The sequence below is a fragment of the Grammomys surdaster genome, unplaced genomic scaffold (assembly GCF_004785775.1).
Source record: "Grammomys surdaster isolate TR1022 unplaced genomic scaffold, NIH_TR_1.0 62, whole genome shotgun sequence".
In the NCBI taxonomy this organism is placed as follows: Eukaryota; Metazoa; Chordata; class Mammalia; order Rodentia; family Muridae; genus Grammomys; species Grammomys surdaster.
This window is the reverse complement of record NW_021604564.1, coordinates 30,058,419-30,079,461: the sequence shown is the minus strand read 5'-3', so window position 1 is coordinate 30,079,461 and position 21,043 is coordinate 30,058,419. Positions and strand designations below refer to the sequence as shown.

At 34.8% G+C, this 21,043-nt stretch overlaps 1 non-coding gene across 1 annotated transcript; it reads right to left on the bottom strand.

The window, feature by feature from the left end:
* Positions 1-3,356: 3,356 nt before the first annotated feature.
* On the bottom strand, positions 3,357-3,488 carry LOC114619391. The gene has a single exon (XR_003711141.1). It is a non-coding gene; the product is annotated as a small nucleolar RNA SNORA17 (small nucleolar RNA).
* Positions 3,489-21,043: the final 17,555 nt, after the last annotated feature.

The following is a 21,043-nucleotide window of genomic DNA, read 5'->3' as shown; positions in this document are numbered from 1 at the left end:
TATGTTATTGAGTGGTACTATATAGAAATATTTACTGAATCAAGCTCTGTTTGTTCCCACTGATGGGTAATGGTGTATTTAGTTAAAGCAAAATCTAAGTCTTAAGAATTTGTCTAACACATTGGCAATGAAACAAATTCCATGTTTATCAAAAATAAAGCATCAACTGTTTGTGGTATGAACTTTTCCCCTGCATTTCTGTTTGATAGAACAAATTATATGTGTTGCCCAGTTCTCCATAATCTGCCAACACTGGACATCTTTTGCTATAAATGCTCATCTCATGTGGTTACATTTTCACTCAGAAGAGTATGAATACAGTGTCTTTTCCTGTCTCTATTATCCTAGCACTAACTCACAACTCTATAAAGTGAACTCATTTATATTACACGTGAATTTATTAAGTTTTTATTTCATTTCTTGATTTGTGTTTTAAAATATACTTGAAAATACGTATTTGTGAGCTATTCTTATTGAGATACCTTCATTTTGGATCCTATTTCATGCCTTCGTTTTCTTTTTGTCATTATTTAACATTTTATGATAGAAATTTAAGCCAGAGTTTATTGTCATTCAATATAATAATTCAATTGATATTATATAATTTCAATTGATATTTCACCTTCAAGACACCCTTCCAAATGCAAGAACCATCTGGCCTGACTTTTAGCAACACTGAAGTTAAGAAAACACATTCCCCTGAACCTTCACCCAGCCAATACCCGGTTCTGAAGATATCTATATTCCCCCTGAGCACCCACACTCCAGTGTCATTCCCTTCCCCACGTCCTGCCTTTCTGTGTTTATACCCCTGTGTGAATTAATTATGATTTGAGAAAAAATTTTAAAAAAAGGAAAAAAAATAAGAAAACTTCAAAATACAAAAAAAGAATAAATAAATAAATAAAAATCAAATTTAAAAAGAAAAAAAAGAAAACACATTCTAGATCTGTAGAACACTATCTATTTATTTTGAAATGTGTTTTATGTATACTAATAGGTATAATAATAGAACATTTTCAATTAAAATTTAAAAATCATAGTTCCTGTCAATAGAAATTACTTCCATTTAAAAGCTCAACATAGAACCCTAACAGTTGAGATGGCTAACATGCTATATTTAAATGTAAAAACTAGTGTTTGTATTCAAGATTATTAAACATTCTTTTGTGATAGACAAGAAAATAATTCAAGAATGAATAATAGCTGCTTTTTAATGTTAAGTTTAAAAATTACTTAAGAGTCTAAGAATTCACTGCAGGAACACCTGCAGCAAGCCATTAGCATCATAATTTGCAGGCATTAATCTGACATGACATTTTTCAACTTCTCTCCTTTTACAAAACTTGGGTCATAATGAAGTTAACCTTTTACACATGCATCTACTGTGCTGAAGATTTGACTCGTAAATTGTTCAACTGTTTTGAAGCCCAATCAGGAGACTGTCAAGCCCTCATTGCCAGATAAAGAAAATACTCCATAAAGAATGTGAAAAAATATGCAGAAACAGTTTTTAACATTTTTCTAAAAAAGTATAGATATTAACACGTGTTACTCTGCATGTCATCTTGTTTAAAAAAAAAAGTCATTTTTGAAATGTTTTATTGGTTCTTTGTGAATTTCACATCATACACCCCAATCCCACTCATATTTGTTCTACCTCACCTCACCTCCAACTTTGCAAACTCCCCACTAGTTGAGAAAAAAGTGTCATGGAAGCTCTACAGTGTGGTCCAGAGTATATGCTTTAGTCCATAATTCTTTGCTTGCAAATGTTCATTGCAATGATTCACTGTTCTGGTAGGTGGCCAATAGCTTCCGATACTATCTACTATCAACACTAGAACCTCACAGGATATTCTCTGTTGTTCTGTGTAATGAAGGTCCTGTAGTTTTGGACCAGTAGGACTGGGACCTTCATGCACATCAACAGTTTGTTGATGAGGTAGATGTTGGAGTAGGGAAATTCAAATCCCTGGATCTGGGCCTGGGAAGTATCTGAGCAGATGATCCTGCCAGCTTGCCTGTTCTCATGCCCCTGTGACCAGCTCATCAGCAACCCCCAGAACCAGGACCAATTGTACCCTGATGCCCAAATGAGACGCAGTGCCAGGTCGCCCAAGTATTTTCAGTGAGTCAGAGACATGACCAGTTCTCCCACTCTCATGACCCTAGGGTCAGCTCTTTCACCTGCCATAGGTGGCAAGCTGCAACGGTGGAGGAGAGGATCTCTCCCTTGCCCATGCTGCCCCATGGCAAAGAAGTTGGTGGGCCAGAACTCCCATGATCATATCTCTGGGCTGACTCATCTATACCACTGCTATCAGGATCAGGTCTACTGTGTTTCCCAGGTAAGATGCAGGAACGGTTCTCCTGAGTACTCCAGCAGGTGAGGAACATGGCCAGCTCTTCAGCTCTCATGACCACATTGGGGCCAAGTCCCACCTACAACTGATGGTGGCAGAAAATAGGAGGAGAGTTCTCTTTCTTGCCTATGTCACCACATAATACAACAGAGGCAAGGCTAGCTTTCTCACACTCCCTTTGTCAGATTCAGCCTATCTGTAACTCCCCACATTCAGAACTTGCCTGCTCTTCCAAGTGCTGTAGCAGGTGAGGGGAAGGGCCAGCTTTTCTACTCTCATGACCTTGGTGCCAGCTCTCCTGCCTGCAGTAGGTGGCATGGGGTGAGGGGGGCATCTCTCCCTCACCAAAGCCATCCTATAACAAACAATATGGCAGGGCCAGCTCTCCTAGGACTCCACCATGTTTCCAGGTGGCATCACTGGCTGTTAGCATCAGGTAATTCCTTTGTACCTTCAAGTCTCTAGTTCTGCCTTTCTTTGTTACACTTACCTCTTTCTGTTTCTCTTTCTCTTCTATCTCTTCACAACTTACTTGACACTCTTAGTAGCATCCAGTTCTCTGATTGTCTAGGAACATCTCACAAATGGTCTTAGGAATGCTATGCCTCACGCATGGATCATTACCTTGGACAGAGGTCATCTTGGGCATGATCTGCCTCCACTCCAGGCCTGTGCATCACTGGACTGATGGTAATCTCAGGATAGCTTTATGTCTATCCCCCACGGCATTGTTCTGGTGATCATCTTGAGCTTTCTCTTCACCTGGCTTGTCTGGGTGACCCTTTGAGAAGGTTATCTGTTGTGGGCTCACTCCTACATGTGCCCTAAGGTATCAAGCGGAATTCTTCTAGCCTCCAGCTTATTGTCCTTCCTGGGAGCCAATTGGGGGCCTGCCTGGCACTGGATTGGTAGTCCTCTCAGGCTAGCACACTGTTAGAGATCCCTGTTTCAGGAAAGGAGGTCATATTAGGCTCACTTTTTTAAAAAGAGAATGTTAGGCTACTAATGATTCATATGTTCATAGATCAGGACACTGACCATAAACATAATTTCTCTCATCTCAGCCACCAACTCATACACATGTGACACAGAAACCAGATCTGCAATACTGCAAAGGACAAGTATAATATGTTTTAAGTGTAGAGTAGTTTCAAAAACCAATCTTTGAAGACTTAAAAATTGACAATTGTCTCCTTAAGTTGGAACTTGGGAAGGTTGTGTGCTGGAAAGTGATAAAAAAACTGAAGGGGAGAAATGGAGGGTAGACATAATCCTTCTGTATACATTGGAAGTTTTAAAAAATACAATAAAAATAATAGGAAATGAAAAGTGCATGTACAAAGTTATTATTTTGCAAAGCATTTTGTGTAATATTTGCCTAAATTTATATGTCTTATCTGAGCAACACAGTGCTCAGTAGTTTTCACATTGATAAAATAGATACAGATCAGGAAGGAACACACAAGTCTCACATGCCAGCACCCTTTCATTTACATGATTACTGTGATTTATAACGTATTCATTATAAAACAAGGCATGACAACATAAAGAGCAAGAAGACAAGACAAAGCTGTCTTACAAAATGAGCCTTGGAAATCTATTTTGTTCCAATCTTGCAAATTAATTTGAATATATATGTATATTTAATATATATTCAATATATATATACATATATATTTTACATTATTATTACTCCTTAAAAATTAATGATAAGCAAACATGTCTTAATTTGAAAGACTTGATAAAGACAAAAATACACAATTTTGTTTCTCAATAAAAAGTGTTTATAATTCATGTTAGATAAAATAATAGAATGAGTTTAATTTAAAGGCAAAAAAAATTGTGCCATGAAGCAAATGGAATGTATATTCTACAAGAAGGCTAGGTATAAGGTTGAAAAATGGCAGCATTATTTAGAGTGGGTACTGAAAGAGACAAGGCAGAAAACAAGTTGTAGGTGATGGTAAATTTTTAATAGTTATTGGAGGAGAATGTCTTAGCCTTAGGAAAGGCATTGAAAGTATATAGAGTAAGATTGAGAACTACTTTGAGGAATTTGGAAATATAAATTTAAAAAGAGTAAGCAATATGTGTTAGAGATTAGTTATGAAATCATAAATATTTGAAAATGCAGTCAGGTATGCTCAAAGTCAGTGTATTTTAAGAGAAATTCACTTTTATGTTCACGTAGGAAAATATTCTTAAGAAACACATGGGATTAAGATGAGTGGTTTATGTGATTATTTTTCTATTTTAACAAATTCACACAGACATATTTGACATGTAATATGAGAATATCATCCACTAGAAACCATTAACTATATATTATAAATGTTTCCAGATATAAATGGCAGTCAACACCAATCAGTTACTTATTTGAACTTTTAAATGCTTTCTCCTAAATACTCCACATGTATATTCAATTTTATATAGTCTTACTTTTCTAGACATAAAAGATTTTGATATTTAATTATATTTTTCAAAAAGGAGTCAGTATATAGTAATGTTTTCTCTGAATCTAGTACTTCATGTTTTTAGCATTTAGATCCCGAAGTCCAAATCATTTCCAGCTTCATAGTCTCTGAACAGGATGCTAGACACAAGCTAAATGTAAGAAACTTTTGAGCATCTTCTGCTGATAACTAAAGGTTAAAACACATCTGACTTGAGAGTTTATAATCTTTTTTCTGTGTTATTCTCAAAGTAGTCATGGAAAATTTGTTCCTCCGTTTCGGTTAGCAAAGTACACAAATGGCTGGCTGATGCTGGCTCCAGATGAAGAGGGATTTCTGAGGTAATATCAAATTTACTGCAGAGGGAAAGTGACAGGAGTGGTCAGAGATGGATGTGATTGACACGTAAGCATGCTTCAGAAATAAACAGCACAAGTTCTGAACACATGTAAAAAAATCTCTGCTCAATTCTGATCATGAACACACGTTATTTTCCTTGTGAGTTATCTGCTTGCCACAAAGATATTCATTCTACCTACAATTCTGTTCCTACTAGCTATAGCAAATATATTAAAAAGTAAACAATTTAATACTATTAATGATGGTGTATAGTTATAATCTAAGTGCTGTAAAAGCATAGATAGGCAGATTCCTGGGTGTAGAAGAAATAGTCTACTGGTTATATTTCCAGTCACTCTTGGAAAGTGGGAAAAAGAGAGAGGGCAGGAGAAGGTGAGGGCAATGGAATGACATGCAAAATTTACCCCCTGGCTTAGACATGAACAGGGATGCATATTCATTCATATACATAAACAGACATGTTATGCATATACATAAAATAAACGATTTTATGTTGCATTTTTGGGAATACATATATAAACAAATTAAAATATATAAATCATAAAGATAAAACTGACCTACACTACAAAAGAGCATGCATGCTAGAATTTATAATTTAACTAGGCAGAGATCATAAAGTATTGGGTCAGTCATTATAATGAATCCATAATAACAGAGTTTGGGAGGTAGTAGGAGAGCAGCAAAAGATAGTTACGGACACTAAGAGAGTTAAAGGCCAGAGAGAATTATTTAACAAGATACTATTTCCTTTTTTTAAATGGCGTGTTGAAGAATGATGATGTAGCTCAGAGGTGAAGCACATATATAAAATATACAAGGTCTGACATCAAGCTGTAGCACTACAAAAGGAAATAAAATTGTTTATAGGAGAAATGTATACTACAATTTTGCTGAAAGAATAATAAAGAAGTAATATATATATATATTATATATTATATATATATATATATATAGCATTCAAAAATAAGCAGAATTTAAAAAGTATAAATTAGCAAATAAAATTTAAATGGGAGAATTTCACATGAATAGTAGTCATAAAGTTGTCAAATGATACTAAACAAAAATACTGAAGATAAACACCCCCTAAGCCCTGACTGTCTCCCAAGAGGGCTTCTCCAACTTGGGACACAGGTGAAAACTTTGTCATGACACCCTTGCCTGTGGGAACCCCACAAAGGCCAAACAGACATGGCTTCTATCCTGCCCTCTTGGAGATCCATCTTTCTGGCCCACACATCCATCTGCACTCTTAGATAGGCACATCAGCCTCTGACCATACAACTTTGTTCGCTTCCCAGGAGACATGTTATAACCCAGGACACACAACCACCTGCCTTCTGGGAGGCTCCAACTCATGATATCCATGCCAGCCAACACCATAGATAAACAGATGGTGAAAGGCAAGTGTAAGAACATAATCAACAAAAATCAATGCAATATGCCATCACCCAAGCTCAGCTTTCCTACTACAGCAAGCCCTGGATATCCTAACACACGTGAGATTAATATTGTGACATTAAATCCTATCTCAAGAATGAAAAAGGCCTTTAAAGAATACATAAATAATTCCCTTAAATAAATATAGGAAAACACAGTCAAAAATTAGAAGCCATTGAAGAGGAAACAAATGCCTTAAAAATACAGGAAAATACAATCAAACAGGTTAAATAAATGATCAAAATGATCCAATATCTAAAAATGTAAATTGAAACAATAAAGAAAACAAATATGGAGGCAAACCTGGAGTTGGACAGCCTAGGAAAGAGAACAGAGACTATAGACACAAATATCACCAACAGTATACAAGAGATGAAGGAAAGAAGCTAAGGAATAAAAAATACCGTATAAGAGATTGATAAATGGGATAATGAATATGTCAAATGTAAAAACTTCCTTACTCAAACCATCTAGGAAATTTGGGACACAATGAAAAGATCAAACCTAAGAATAATAAGACTAGAAGAGGGTGAATATTCCCAGTTCAAAAGGCCAGAAAACATCTTCAATAAAATCATACAAGACAACTTTCCTACCCTAAGAAAAGAGATGACCAAAAATATTCAAGAAGCCTACAGAACAACAAATAGATTAAGCCAGAAAATAAAAATTTCCATCCCCATAATAATCAAAACACTAAATATACGGAACAAAGAAAAAAATATTAAAAGTAGTAAGGGGGAAAAGCCAAGTAACAGATATAATGCAGACCTATCAGAATTACACCAGACTTCTCAAACAAGACATAAAAAAACAGAAGATCCTGAACAAATTTCATGAAGCCTCTAAGAGAACAAAAATGCCAGCCCAGACAGAGCAGTGATCAACTTGAGACCCATTCAATGGGCAGGCACCATTTCCTGACACTATTAGTGATGCTATGTTGTACTTACAGACAGGAGCCTAGCATGGTTGCCCTTTGAGAGGCTCTACTCAGCAGTGGACTAAGACAGATACAGATACCTCATCCAAACATTGAAAGGAGTTCAGAGACCCTATTGAAGATTTATGGGCAGGATTGAAGGCTGTCAAGGAGATAATAGCTCCACAGGAAGAGCAACAGTGTCAACTAACCTGGACCCCTGGGAGCTCCTGAGCTTTCAACAAAAGAACATAAACAATCTGGTCTGAAGATCCAGTAACATATGCAGCAGAGGGCTTGCATATTTAAGGCTCAGTTGGAAAGGGTGCCCCTAATTGTCCTGAGACTTGATGCACCAGGGTAAGGAAATGCTGGGGAGGGGGGCGCCCTCTCAGAGAAATGGAAGGGGAATGGGAGGAGGAACACTGTGAGCGGACTGAGGGTAGTGCAGCATTTGGGTTGTAAATACATATATAATTTTAAAATGTAAATAAATAATAAAATTTAATTATAAAAACAGAGAAACAAAAAATAACTCTAAAGGGCTATTGACAAGGCTTCATTATTAAATGACTTGCTTCCCCAACACCATGTAAAGGATGGTTGTTTGATCAGCCTTTAATCAGAGTGCTTTAGGACTTGAGACAGGAGGACCCACTAGCTTTAACACTAGCATGTCTGAATCTGCACACTTTAGATTCAGTGAGACATTTGCCTGACTTTGATCTCTGGGAACACACACATACATACACACACACACACACACACACACACACACACAAGGGAGAGGGAGAGGGAGAGGGAGAGAACAAGCACACACATCAAATAAATAAAAATAATAAAATTTAAAACCTGTATATTTTTAACTTTCCCATTAGTATTACAGTTTACCTGTCTTAATGTTTCATTTATTTGTTTGTGTCTGGTGACCCCTGAGCCCTAGAGAGACAAAAAATAGAAGTAAATTCCTCACAGACTGGAAGTCTGTTGACTACTGGAAGTGAATAAGAGATGGAAGTTACCATATCTAAAACAGGTCCAAGTAGTAACACTGAGATAATGATGCCAAAATTGAGACATGCAAAAAATGATCTACAAACAAGCATAGAGGAGAAGAATTAGAAAACATGAAACAATTTGTTTTACCTGTGAAGTTGGAAGAAACATTGATAGCTTCTCCTGGAAACACAGCAATCCAAAAATATATGTTGTGAAAAATAAGGGACAAATCAGTTATTATCTATATTTTAGACAATTAAAGTATTTAATCAGCCATTTAAATATTTTAAAAAGTAAATAGTCTTAAATATTCAAGGAGGACATAGTAAAATGAAGGACATACATGTAAATAGAGAAATCAAATCTGCATCAACAGAAAGATTAATATAATATAAATGTATTCTTTTTATATTTTTAAATTTATCTACTTTTTCATATGTTACTGGCATCTTTCTCTTCCTTAGATATAACTGTAGTGGTTTGAATCAAAGTGGTCCTTATAGGCCCATAAGGAGTAGCACTATCAGAAAGTGTGACCTTATTGGAGAAAGTGAGCAACTGGGGGTGGGCTTTGAGGTTTCAGAAGATTAAGCCAAGCCCAGTGTCACTCTCTCTGCATCCTGCCTGCTGCTGCAGATGTAGAACAGATCAAGTTCCAGGATAGCCATGATTAATGATAAAAAAAAAAAAAAAACAGTGAAAATATATTTGAGTGAGGTGGCCATGTTTGAGCTCCAGAAAGCATCAGAACTTATAAGATTTGGTTATGTGGCTCTGTATTTAGAGTAAAAAATATAAGGAAAGAATTATGGAATCTTCTTGTGACTAAGGAAAGCCACTTAGGCTAAATGTATGGAAGGGGTATTCCTGTATGGAGGCTCAGAGTAGGCACTGGGTGAAACTGTGAAGGTAAAGCCTGAATTGTCTTAGGGACTTCAAGATTTTGGAAATGCCAGAGATATGGGGTACCTGTGAGAAAAGTTACTAATGGGGATGGGAACCAAACTGAAAGAAAGAAGTGTACTGCTGTCAACTATGGTGAAAGGAGTTAAAGATCTGAAGAACATTTTGACATCAAACATAAAGATGTGGAGTTTAGAGTTTCCCCAGTTGGTGTTGGGTTGCCTTTGTTCCAGTATTTTATTATTATACTCTCTTTACTCCCTTTCAAATGATAATACATGTCCTGTGTGATTAAATGTTCAAAGTGTGAGAATGATTTTTTTATTTTGAGTTTACAAAGGATTACAGTAAAGAAATTTCATGGGACTTTGAACTTTTAAACAGTGTTGATGCTATGATACACTGCGTTGACTTTTAAGTTGGACTTAATGTATTTGTATTTTACATTATGACATGGCTACTAACACATGAATACAAGGGAGCAGAGTGTAATGATTTAAATTAAATGTCCCCATAGGCTGAAAGTGAGTGGCACTATTAGGTGGTGTGGCCTTGTTGAAAAAACTGTGTCACTGGGGGTGACCATTAAAGGTTTCAAAAGCTTAAGCCAGACCCAATGTTCCTCTCACTGCCTGCTGCCTCTCTATTGATGCAGATTTAGAACTCTCTGCTACTCTATAGCAACATGTCTGCTAATGTCCCTCCATGCTTCCAACCATGACAATACTAGATGAAACCGGCCAGTTCCAATGAAATGTTTTCATTTATAAGATTTGCCATGATCATGGTATCTCTTCTCAACAACAGAAACCCTAACAAAACAATTCCATTTGCCCTTATGCTACTTCAATTCAAGATACTCAGGAAACTTGTATAAAATGCTTATAAGTTTGAGGTCAGCACAGGCTAAACAGACAACAATGATAAGACAAACCTGGTACACACAGAATAATCTTGTCTCAGAAAAATCTAACAGTAAGATATCAATAAAAACATCATTACAAGTTCAAAAGTAAGAAGCTACCCTTTCCATTATCAATTTTCTTTTTAGAAATGATTTTCATAGATTATAATATGATCCTAATATTATTCTAGTATTTCTTAATATTCCCTGACTCTCCAACTTCCCCATTCATCAACGACTAACTCTGTTTCTTCAGAAATCAAACAAAAGAAATACACACCACATATATTTTAAAAAAAATCTCACAAAACATTAAATTAGAAAACATCATATATAATCAATAAAGTAATAAGACAAAAACAAACAACCAACCAAAAAACAACCAAAGATTATTGTGTTCATTTTGTGTTGGAAATATACTTCTGAGCATGAGGCCAATCCTTAAATGAGGTGAACGTATTCAATGAGACCCTGTTGTCTGTGAAAATTATTCTTGTTTACTTTACAAGCAGGTATCAATTGCGAAATGCTTGTTGGGTACAGGTGGGATACCAGGTCTACTTCTCCCTTTCAGCTCTGGGAAAATTACCAAAAAGATCAAAGAAATATTATAAGAACCAGAGAATCAGGAATTTTGCTTTGCAATTCTATCTCATAGAAAGATCTGATAGTTCAACAAGATCTGAACATGCGCTACACCAACATGCATGCTAGTGTGAATAAGAGAAATGTTATGGAGGTTTATTAGTAGACAAAAGACTTACTCTCTCCCAGGTCTGATTCCATCAATTTGTTATCCAATGTACTGTGATCAGTTTTAAAATTATATACTTCCAAGCAATATCCTAGTATATGTATGTATTTGTATATTTGTGGTTATATATATTATACATACATCTTATATATGTTTAGCAATAATGAAAAGTATACATGAATTTGAAAGTAAGGAATAGGTAATGTGTGTGCTTTTAGGGACAAAATGGAAAAGGAGAAATGATATACTAATATTTCAATTAAAAATAATGAATTTTAATTAAAATATTTAAAAATGAGCCCCAAATCAGTATTGAAAATCTCTAAGGTACCAAAGAGTCACTTATGATGATACATTTTTGAAAATCATAGAGCAGGTGCCAGCTTCAGAAGGGGATGACACAAGAGACTCTCACTAGAGGCCAGTAATTTTACATTTGTCTTGATTTTCTTTAAATCTGTACTGTTTACTGTATGATGGTTTACCTAGAAGATGATTTTGACTCCTGAACCAATCTTGGTCCATAAAAGTTTCACAAACTCACATCAAATCCATACATCTGGCTGTAAGGTGATTCCAAGTCCAGCAACCTGAATCATTCATTTGTTTTTCTTTTGAGGGTCAGGCCAATTCAAGGCTTTCTGTGAGACTGATTCATAAGGAATGTAGTTCCTTCTGTAAAACCAGGAATATGCTTGGCAAACAGTAATGCCATGAGGCCAGGGCCTTGGAAAAACCATGACAGTAAATCTTAAGAAACCAAATCTTCCCATGCCTTAAAATTGGAGGTTCTGTCTTTGTGGGCCACTATGGACTGAAGTTAGTTAATGCTGTAGATTTTTTTTTTTTTAATGATGTCCTGGACCTCTTTGATTCCTTCAATATTTCTTCTAACATTTCTGTAGAATTATACAAGCTCTCACTAATGTTTGGCTGTATGTCTCTGTATTTGTTTCCTCAGCTGCTATCTGAAGCCTCTCAGATGACAGTTATGGTATGTGCATGTGTAAAACTATAGAAGATTATGATTAATGGTGTCAGTGTGGAACCTTTCCAACAAGGTGTTCATGGTAAAGGTTAAGGGAAATTTCGGGAACTGCAAACCAATGATTGGTTTAGCTTGAGATCCATGCCACAAGAAAGAATATTTTCCTAGCCTAAATAGATGCATACAAATATATAAGAAGATAGCAGATAACCAAATAGATTTGATCAGAAAAAATCTTTTAATAATATCTACCCATAAAGCCAGCTCTACAGAATATATTAGAAGTAGAACCCCAACACAAGGAGGCTAACTAAATGCAAGAAAACTAAGACAATAAATAATTTTACACCAGCAAAAATCAATCAAAACAAAACAAACACACACATATACAATCAAACACACACAAACAAACACACACACACAGGGGGGGGGCACCATCAACATCAATATAACAGAAATTAATAATCATTGGTCATTAATTAATAGACTCAGTTCTTTCAATTAAAAGACACAGGCTAACAGACTGGATGTAAAAACACAATCTCTTATACTGCTGCATACAAGAAACACACCCCAACAACAAAGATAAATATTAAATCAAAGTAAAGGGCTAGAAAAAATTTTCAAGCAAAAAGACCCAATAAGCAAGCAATCTAATAAACTATGTCTTCAAACAATGTTAATCAAAAGAGATGTGGAAGAACACTTCGTACTCAGCAAAGAAAAAATCCACCAAGATGACATCTCAGTTTAGAACTTCTATGCTTCAAATGTAAGGGAATCCATATTCATTAAACATTACTAAAGCTTGAATCACACATCAAATCCCACATATTAATACTGAGAAATTTCAACATTGCACTTTCACCAAGAGACAGGTTATTGAGACAGAAACTAAACATAAAATAATGAATCAAATGGTTATAACAGATATCTGAAGAACATTTTACTCAAACACAGAAGAATATAAATTTTTTCAACACCTCACAAAACCTTCTCTACAATTGACCATATACTTGGTCACAAAGCAAGCCTCAACAAATACAGTAAAGTTGAAATAACCCATGTATCTTATCAGTTCCTGGTAGATGAAAGCTGGAATTCACACAACAGAAACTATAGAAAGCCTATAAATTCATGGAAACTGAACAGCTCCTTATTTACTGACCACGAGGTCAGAGAAAAAAATAAAGAAAGAATTTAAAGTCTTTCTAAAATTCAGTGAAAATGAATACAAAATATATCCAAAAGCAAGGAACACTGCAGAATGTCTTATATACTCTATGAATGTAACACCTATGAATAAAAGATTGATTGGTCAATAATCTTAGAAAGGAAATAGAAGATGTTACATCCAGTAGGGAGATTGACTACTGGAACAGAGAGAAGTCCTTGTGATGAGTCCAGTAACACAGAGGAAGAAAGCATCATGGGAGCTGAGCAGAGTGTCCAAGCCTACTCAGGCACTCAGCAAGGTCTCAAGGGAGGGAGTGAAGATTAAAGGGGAAAAAAGGACAATTAGACAACACTATAGCGTGACTCCAACAAGCACTGAAGCCAGTTTATGTTTTATTTTATCAGTCTACTTTTATACCATTCTAGTATATTCAACGAATAGGGTCAGGTCTTTGTAAAGGACAAACAAGGCATAAACAAAGTAGTCAAGGAACAAACAAGGTATAAACAATGGTTACAAGGTCACTGTATTCAGGGACTTATCAATATGATGAAGATGCAAGAAATACATTCTTCAGCTGTATTTTCTGGTGGGTGCTGAGCTAGAAGGGTCATTAAATCATTTGAGAACCATCATTAAAAGTAGGATTTGAAAAACTAACATTGCAACAATATCCTTTATTAATATGGATGCAAAAAACTGCTCAATGAAATACTTGCAAACCAAATCCAAGAATGCATCAAAAACATCATCCACCATGATTAAGTAGGCTTCATATCAGGGATGCAGAACTCATACAACATATAAAAATAAATCAATGTAATCCATCATATAAACAAACTGAAAGAAAAAAATCTACAAGATTATCTCATTAGATGCTGATAAAGGTCTTGGAAAATTCAGGAATAAAAGGCACATACCCATATACAATAAAAGCAATATACAAGAAGTCAGTAAACAACATAAAATTAAATGGAGACAGTGCACTAACTTGTCTAAATGGATCAAAGATCTCAACATAAAAACTGATACACTAAGTCTGATAGAAGAGAAAGTGGGGAATACTATTGAATGCATTGTCACAGAAGAAAACTTTCTGAATACAACAATAACAGATAAGTCACTAAGTTCAACGACTAATAAATGGGTGCTCATGAAACTGAAAAGCATCTGTAAGACAAGGGATACCATCCAAAGGTTAAAATGACAGCATACAAAAATGGAAAAAGATCATCACCAACCCTACATCAGACATGGCTGATATCCAAAATATATAGGAACTCAAAAAACTAAACATCCAGAAACCAAATGACCCAATTAAAAATGAAGTACAAATCTAAACAGAGAATTCTCGATAGAGGAATATCTAATGGGAGAGAAGCACTTAAAGAAATGTTCTATATCCTTAGTCATCAGGGAAATGCAAAACAAAACAACTATGAGGTGCAGGTCAATTTTCTATTAAGTTAATGGGATTTGTTCTCCCCAAAGTAAACCCATTGTTTCTGTTTACATTTCCTTATTATCTCCTGGTAATATATTCCTGTATTTGCACTGTGTGGGAGACTTTTATGAAAGAGAATTGACTCAGAAGGCAAAATCAACTTCTAGGTTAAACCATCTTAGAAAAACCAGCAAAGATATGAAAAAATGTAAGAAAAACACAAAGAAGTGTTCCTTAATTCCTTTCATGGTCTGCACATTTCACTACATCTCAAATCACCTCCATAACTATTTATTCCTGGGAAGGTTATGGCAATTTGATAGGCAAAGGCAAAATATTTAAACACTACTTTTCTCCTTTTTCTGGCTTTATTTTTGTTTGTACATCCTGGAATAGATGTTTTATAAATTACTTCTGTGTTTTATGGCTTTCAGGTATGTGACTAAACAAATTAATTTTTTCCAAAAGTATTACATTTGAGATAGAACCACTTGCTAAAATATTTTCATTTCCATTTAAATGTCATTACTGCTTTTCAACAATTATTGGACTGACCATTGTTTATATCCACATCTCTGATTTTGCTCAATTGAACTGCGTCTGTTCTTTTGATAAATAACACTCCTTTGACTAATAAAACTTGATGGAGACTGATATACTATTATAAAGTGAATCATTCAACTGCATTCTTTCTTGATATTATGCTTGCTAATGTATATAGACTTTTAATTTCCTAATTCTGAGATATTGACGAAGACCTAATTAAATAGTTACATTTGAAAAAATTGATATATTAAAATATGTCCTACATCCATCTATGTGGAATATTGTTTGTAATTATTCACATTAGCTTTGAGGTTATTTATCAGCATTTTACATTTTCTAATTTGCACTAGCTCAAATAAAAATTATATGTAAATATTTTACTTTTGATACTATTAAACTGGTATTGTTATTTTAATATAATATCAAAATTCACAGTGCTGATAAACAAAGGATAATATATATGTTATTATTAGATAGAAAATATACTAAAAGGTACCTAGATAATGCAAGTAAGAATATTGTTCATAAAACATTATTTGTTCTATTTGGCATACACACAGGCATCTCAACTGTCCTAGATTGCATCTCTTAACTTTTTGTGTTTGGTGAGATGCAGAAAGAGAAATACAAACTGCTTTCACCCTGTCTTAGTGTATTTATTGTTATGATGAAACACTATGAACAAAATGCAAGTTAGGGAGAAAAGGAATATATTTGGTTGACACTATCACATCAGAGGTCATCACTGAGGGGAGTCAGGGCAGCAGCTTAAACTCAAACTTAAATTAAACCTCAAACTCAAACTGGGCAGGAACCTGGAGGCAGGAGCTGATTCAGAGGACATGGATGGGTGATGCTTATTGTTTTGTATGCTGTGGCCTGCTCTGAAGGAGCCCCAACCCTAGGAATAGAGAGGCCACAATGGGATGGAGTCTTTCACATTAATATCCAATTAAGAAAATGCCCTAGAGCTAAATCTTATGGAGCAATCTTTCTATTTGAAGTTTTCTCCATCAGATATTTTAGCTCATGCCAAGTGGCAATAAAAATATCCAGTCCCAACAATCACTGGTGCAGACTGAGGTTCATGCAACCAGACAGAGGCTCCCCTTGATACTCTCTGGAGAACCAGAAACCACAGGTGGCTCAGAAATCTAGGATAGAACCAAATGGGGCTGGCAAAGAAAGTCCATGAAATGATTTCTAACGATGTTCTGCTATATTTATAGATTGGTGTCTAACCCAGTTGTCATCAGAGAGGCTTCATCCAGCAACTGATGGACATAATTTGGGGGAATCTAGCTGAAGAAAGGGAAGAATTGTAGGAGCCAGAAGGTTCAAAGACAGCACAGGAAAATCCAGAGTCAACTAATCTGTGTGGCTTGTCTTTTGCTACTTTGCAGGTTCTTTTTTCTTCCATTCTTCTCTACCCTTTTTAGACTCATTTAACTCCTTAACACCAGATAGGAGAGAAAAAAAGGATAAAGGGGCAAGGCAGATACCTTACTGTTAGAATAGTTCCTGTTGATTACAGGCAATGAGTTCCATGGGGGCAAGTTTTATCTTTACTTTCTTTGTCTTGTTGTTTCTTCTTGTCACATGACACTTAACAAACCATGACCAACAAGAACTAACAAATTACCATCAAAAGACACAAAACCAACAACAACCAACAACCCAACTTACCTCTTGGGGCCCTGTGAAATGTCCCTAGAATACCAAGTATCACACAGTTGCAGAAACTATCTGGAGCTTGCAAAATACACTTGTATTGGAGCTCTAGGCAAATCACAGTCAGCTGCTGTGAATAATCTGAAGCAGTCCCACACATGGATTAAAATGAAATTATATTCTTATAATATTTCTTTGTTTTTTAAAGAAGCTAAAAATTCTCACTACAAAGCTTGGCTCATAGGGTCTCACTATGACTTAGACAATCAGAGAGAATGATGTATCTGATCTGTACCTTCTATGTATACTTTAAAGATCTGTAGCTTCATGTTTTTGTGGGACTTCTAACAGAGGGAGCAGGGCCTGTTTCTGACACTTTTACTTGTTTTGGGGAACCCCATTGTCCTGTGGGGTTGCCTCCTTCAGCCTTAATTTGAGGGTAGGTGTCTAAAATTATTGCAAGGTGGTATGACATGATTAGTTACTATCCCTGGGAATTCTGCTATTTTCTGAAGTCAAAGAGAGGAGCAGTGGATGTGGAAGGAAAAAAAATCAAAAGCGATGAAAGAGATAGTGTGTAGAACAAGGGGGTAGAAAATGTAGTCAAAATGTAATATATGGTAGAATAAATTAACAAAAAATTTCTGTCCAGCACATATGTCATTGTTTTATTCTTCTTTTATAACCATACTTTCTTCCAACCTCAAATCCTGACTGAAGCCATTATTCTTCTCTATTGTGATATATATCATGAGGTCAGAAAGAGGACCGTGATAGAGAAAGAAAAATGATAAGAGTAGAGAAAACCTCGTGGTTTCTAAATAAATAGCACCATATAACCCCTGAGTATAATTTGATTTTTATTAGTGCTATCAAAAAACAATAGCACATTGGGAAAGGCTGACTATAAAACAAAAGAAAGAAGTAGACCAGACGAGTAATTTTAGTATGAAAATAATAAATTATCTCCTCTCTCTCAACAAACTAGCAAGTAAGCAAGCAAGAAAACAAGCAAAGAACAACAGCAACAAACTCACAGTTGGGTTTATTTCCAAAAGACCCAGGAGCTAATCAAAATCTTCCAATATATGAAGTGATAAAACTTGAGAAAGAAAGAAATAGAGTATCTATGGGTTATAAGTAAAAATATTAAATATGCACCATGAGTCTTTCTCATGCAAACAAGTGATCAATAAGTATATAAAAGAGTGTCGTGAAACAAATCTGTTCAGAAAATCATCAAAGTGTTTACTTACATACTTGGCCATTAAGATGGGGTAGGGTTATAAATTTCTGCATTTTGTTATTTAGTCATGTATGGCAATTTCCTTTCAAAAAGAACAATATGGAAAGAAAAATCAAGGCCTTAACAGCATAGAGGTTTGAGAAATACTGCCCTTGCCATGCAATCAAGCATTGAAATTAATAGTGGTAGGCTGTATTGATAGACAATTTTTTATAGGATGGGATTTTACTTGTGGGATATGATCTTCAAAAATCAAAGTATTTGACTGTAGTCACAAGAAAAATATTAGACAAAAATAAAAAGTAACAGCATATGATTATGGATAGCACCCTACTAAAACATTAATCTATTCCTAAAAAGAATAGCAAATCTTTCTACAAATAATAAGTCATCAACAGTGATTTATTATCAAATTTCTCAATTATGACAAGTATAACATTTTATATTGTAGTGAGGCCAAGAGAATACTATTTTGAAGTATATCAATATTCCTGTTACCTCCATAATAAATGTTCCAGAAATCCAAAATTATAATATTTGAAAATTATTTAATTTTGTTATGGGGATATGTAATAGTAGTGAAGTCATTCCATTTTTAATTTCTATTTATATCATTGTTACCACAGTGTTTTAGAATTATCATTCAAATTGAATTGTAAAGATACATAAATGAAGAATTGTTCTAACTTTTAACTTTAAAATAAGGAATCCAGTACTATCCATATTCAATAACTGGAAAATACATGTACGTGGGTGTGTTGAAACATGTGGCAAAGAAACATGAAGTTCATCCTCCACAATATAGTATAAGTAACATGATAAAATTCAGTATTTTACATAAATAACTAACACATGATTACACAGATAGATATATGTCTAGCTATGTTTTCCTTTTCTTTTCTTTTCTTTTCTTTTCTTTTCTTTTCTTTTCTTTTCTTTTCTTTTCTTTTCTTTTATCTCAAATCGTAATTCATTCACACAGGGGTTATAAACACAGAAAGGAAGGATGTAGGGAAGGGAATGACACTGGAGTGTGGGTATTCAGGGGGAATACAGATATCTTCAGAACCGGGTATCGGCTAGGTGAAGGTTCAGGGGACAAGTCACTATGACTCTGCCTATGACTTGCTTGTCCTTATCTCAGTTGATATTGTCTGCCAAGCCTACCTATTTACAAGGTCTATGACTACTCAGGCTTGTAAATTTCCTCAAAAGCTGCCTGTTTACATTAGCTTATAGCCATCTGTTTCAATGTTTTTCCACTGAGACCCAAGACTTGGTTAGCTATGTTTTTCTGTAAATTGTAAAACATACATAGATAATACAATTGTAAAAAACACATTCACGATACATGCTTAAATTATCCTCACCACTTGGCACAGTTCCTTGCTGATAGGACTGTTTAAATTAGTATTTGCTGACTATTTTTTAATGCTTTGTGATCTTTATAATAGATGGGCACTTGATTTTATTTGTTTTACAATATAATATTATTTATATAATTATTACATGTTTGAAGAGTAAGACTCATAATTCATTCTAGTTGGGATTGGTAGATCTGCTGAAAAAATTTCAGAAAATTCTGTTCCAATAAATGCTTCCAATGGTATGGGAGTGTAAGAAGCTAAACTGTAAAATCTGCCTAGCTTGTGAAAGGACCTGGGCTTTATTCTTAGCACAGGACACACACACACAAACACACACACACACAAATACATACACTGAAGTGTGTACACTTTTATCTCAATTTTTGTTTTACAGGACTTTCAGTTAACAGTTGTGCACATTAAATGTACTGATGACTTGGAAACTTATTTGAACATCATCTTTATATGCAGGTTAAATTTATTTTCTTGAATGTTTGCCAAGAAAAATCTTGCTAAAGAGTCTATTTAAGAGGAAGTGTTGCGATTTCTTCCCCTGTATTAGCAAAATTTGTTTTCATAACTGCTTGCATAAAGGGAAATGGGAGAGTGAGTCTTTTTTGCAGCATCCACACTGAAATCCACTGAAGTATTTGTTGTAATGATTGACAGCTTGATTATATGATCTCTTAAGTAGACATGATTACACTGTGAATCCTCATGTTTAAAATTTTTCAAGTGTTTTATACTGCCGATAGCCTTCAAATTAGTGAGCACTTACCCCAATAAGCCACTAGAAGAAATTCATAAGTTTGAAAGACTCTCCAATATTTTTCCAGAATGTATCTAATCATAGTATGTTATCTTTGCTATATTTAACTGCCGTAATTCTTCTGGAAATATTTCTGTGATGTTTTATTCTACCTTCTAATGGCAAAAGGAATAAATTACAACACACTCCTACATTTTTGATGTGACTAAGTATGGCAGAAACTTGTCAGGAACCACTAAAACAAATTTAAAAATCTGAGTACAGGCTGACATTTATATCTTACATGAGTATCCCAAGTCACCATTGGATACATAAAATGAAGTAAGCAAAATTTTAAGAAGACTAAGTATCAATAAATAACCACAGCAGATGTTATATTAAAATTAAAATAATTTGGTCTCTCAGAATTCCTTACTTTATCATGCACAGGCTTGTTCTTGTATGATTATGTTGGGTGATTCAATAATTACATGGTGATAAGAGATAATGTTAATGAGCTTGGGATCATGAATGATGTACCATAGTACCATGACAACTGCCTAACCACCTGAAATATTTATTAAATGACTTGACCATGGGTAGCATATACTGCATGGATACATTGGTAAATGGTTTATGTTTACAGTAGCACAGAACAATGTAGCACAAGACTTCCTCACACATTCAGAATGGAACACAATTTATAACCTCTAAATTAGTTATTAAAGGGATTTTCATTTTTCATTTTTAGTGGATAC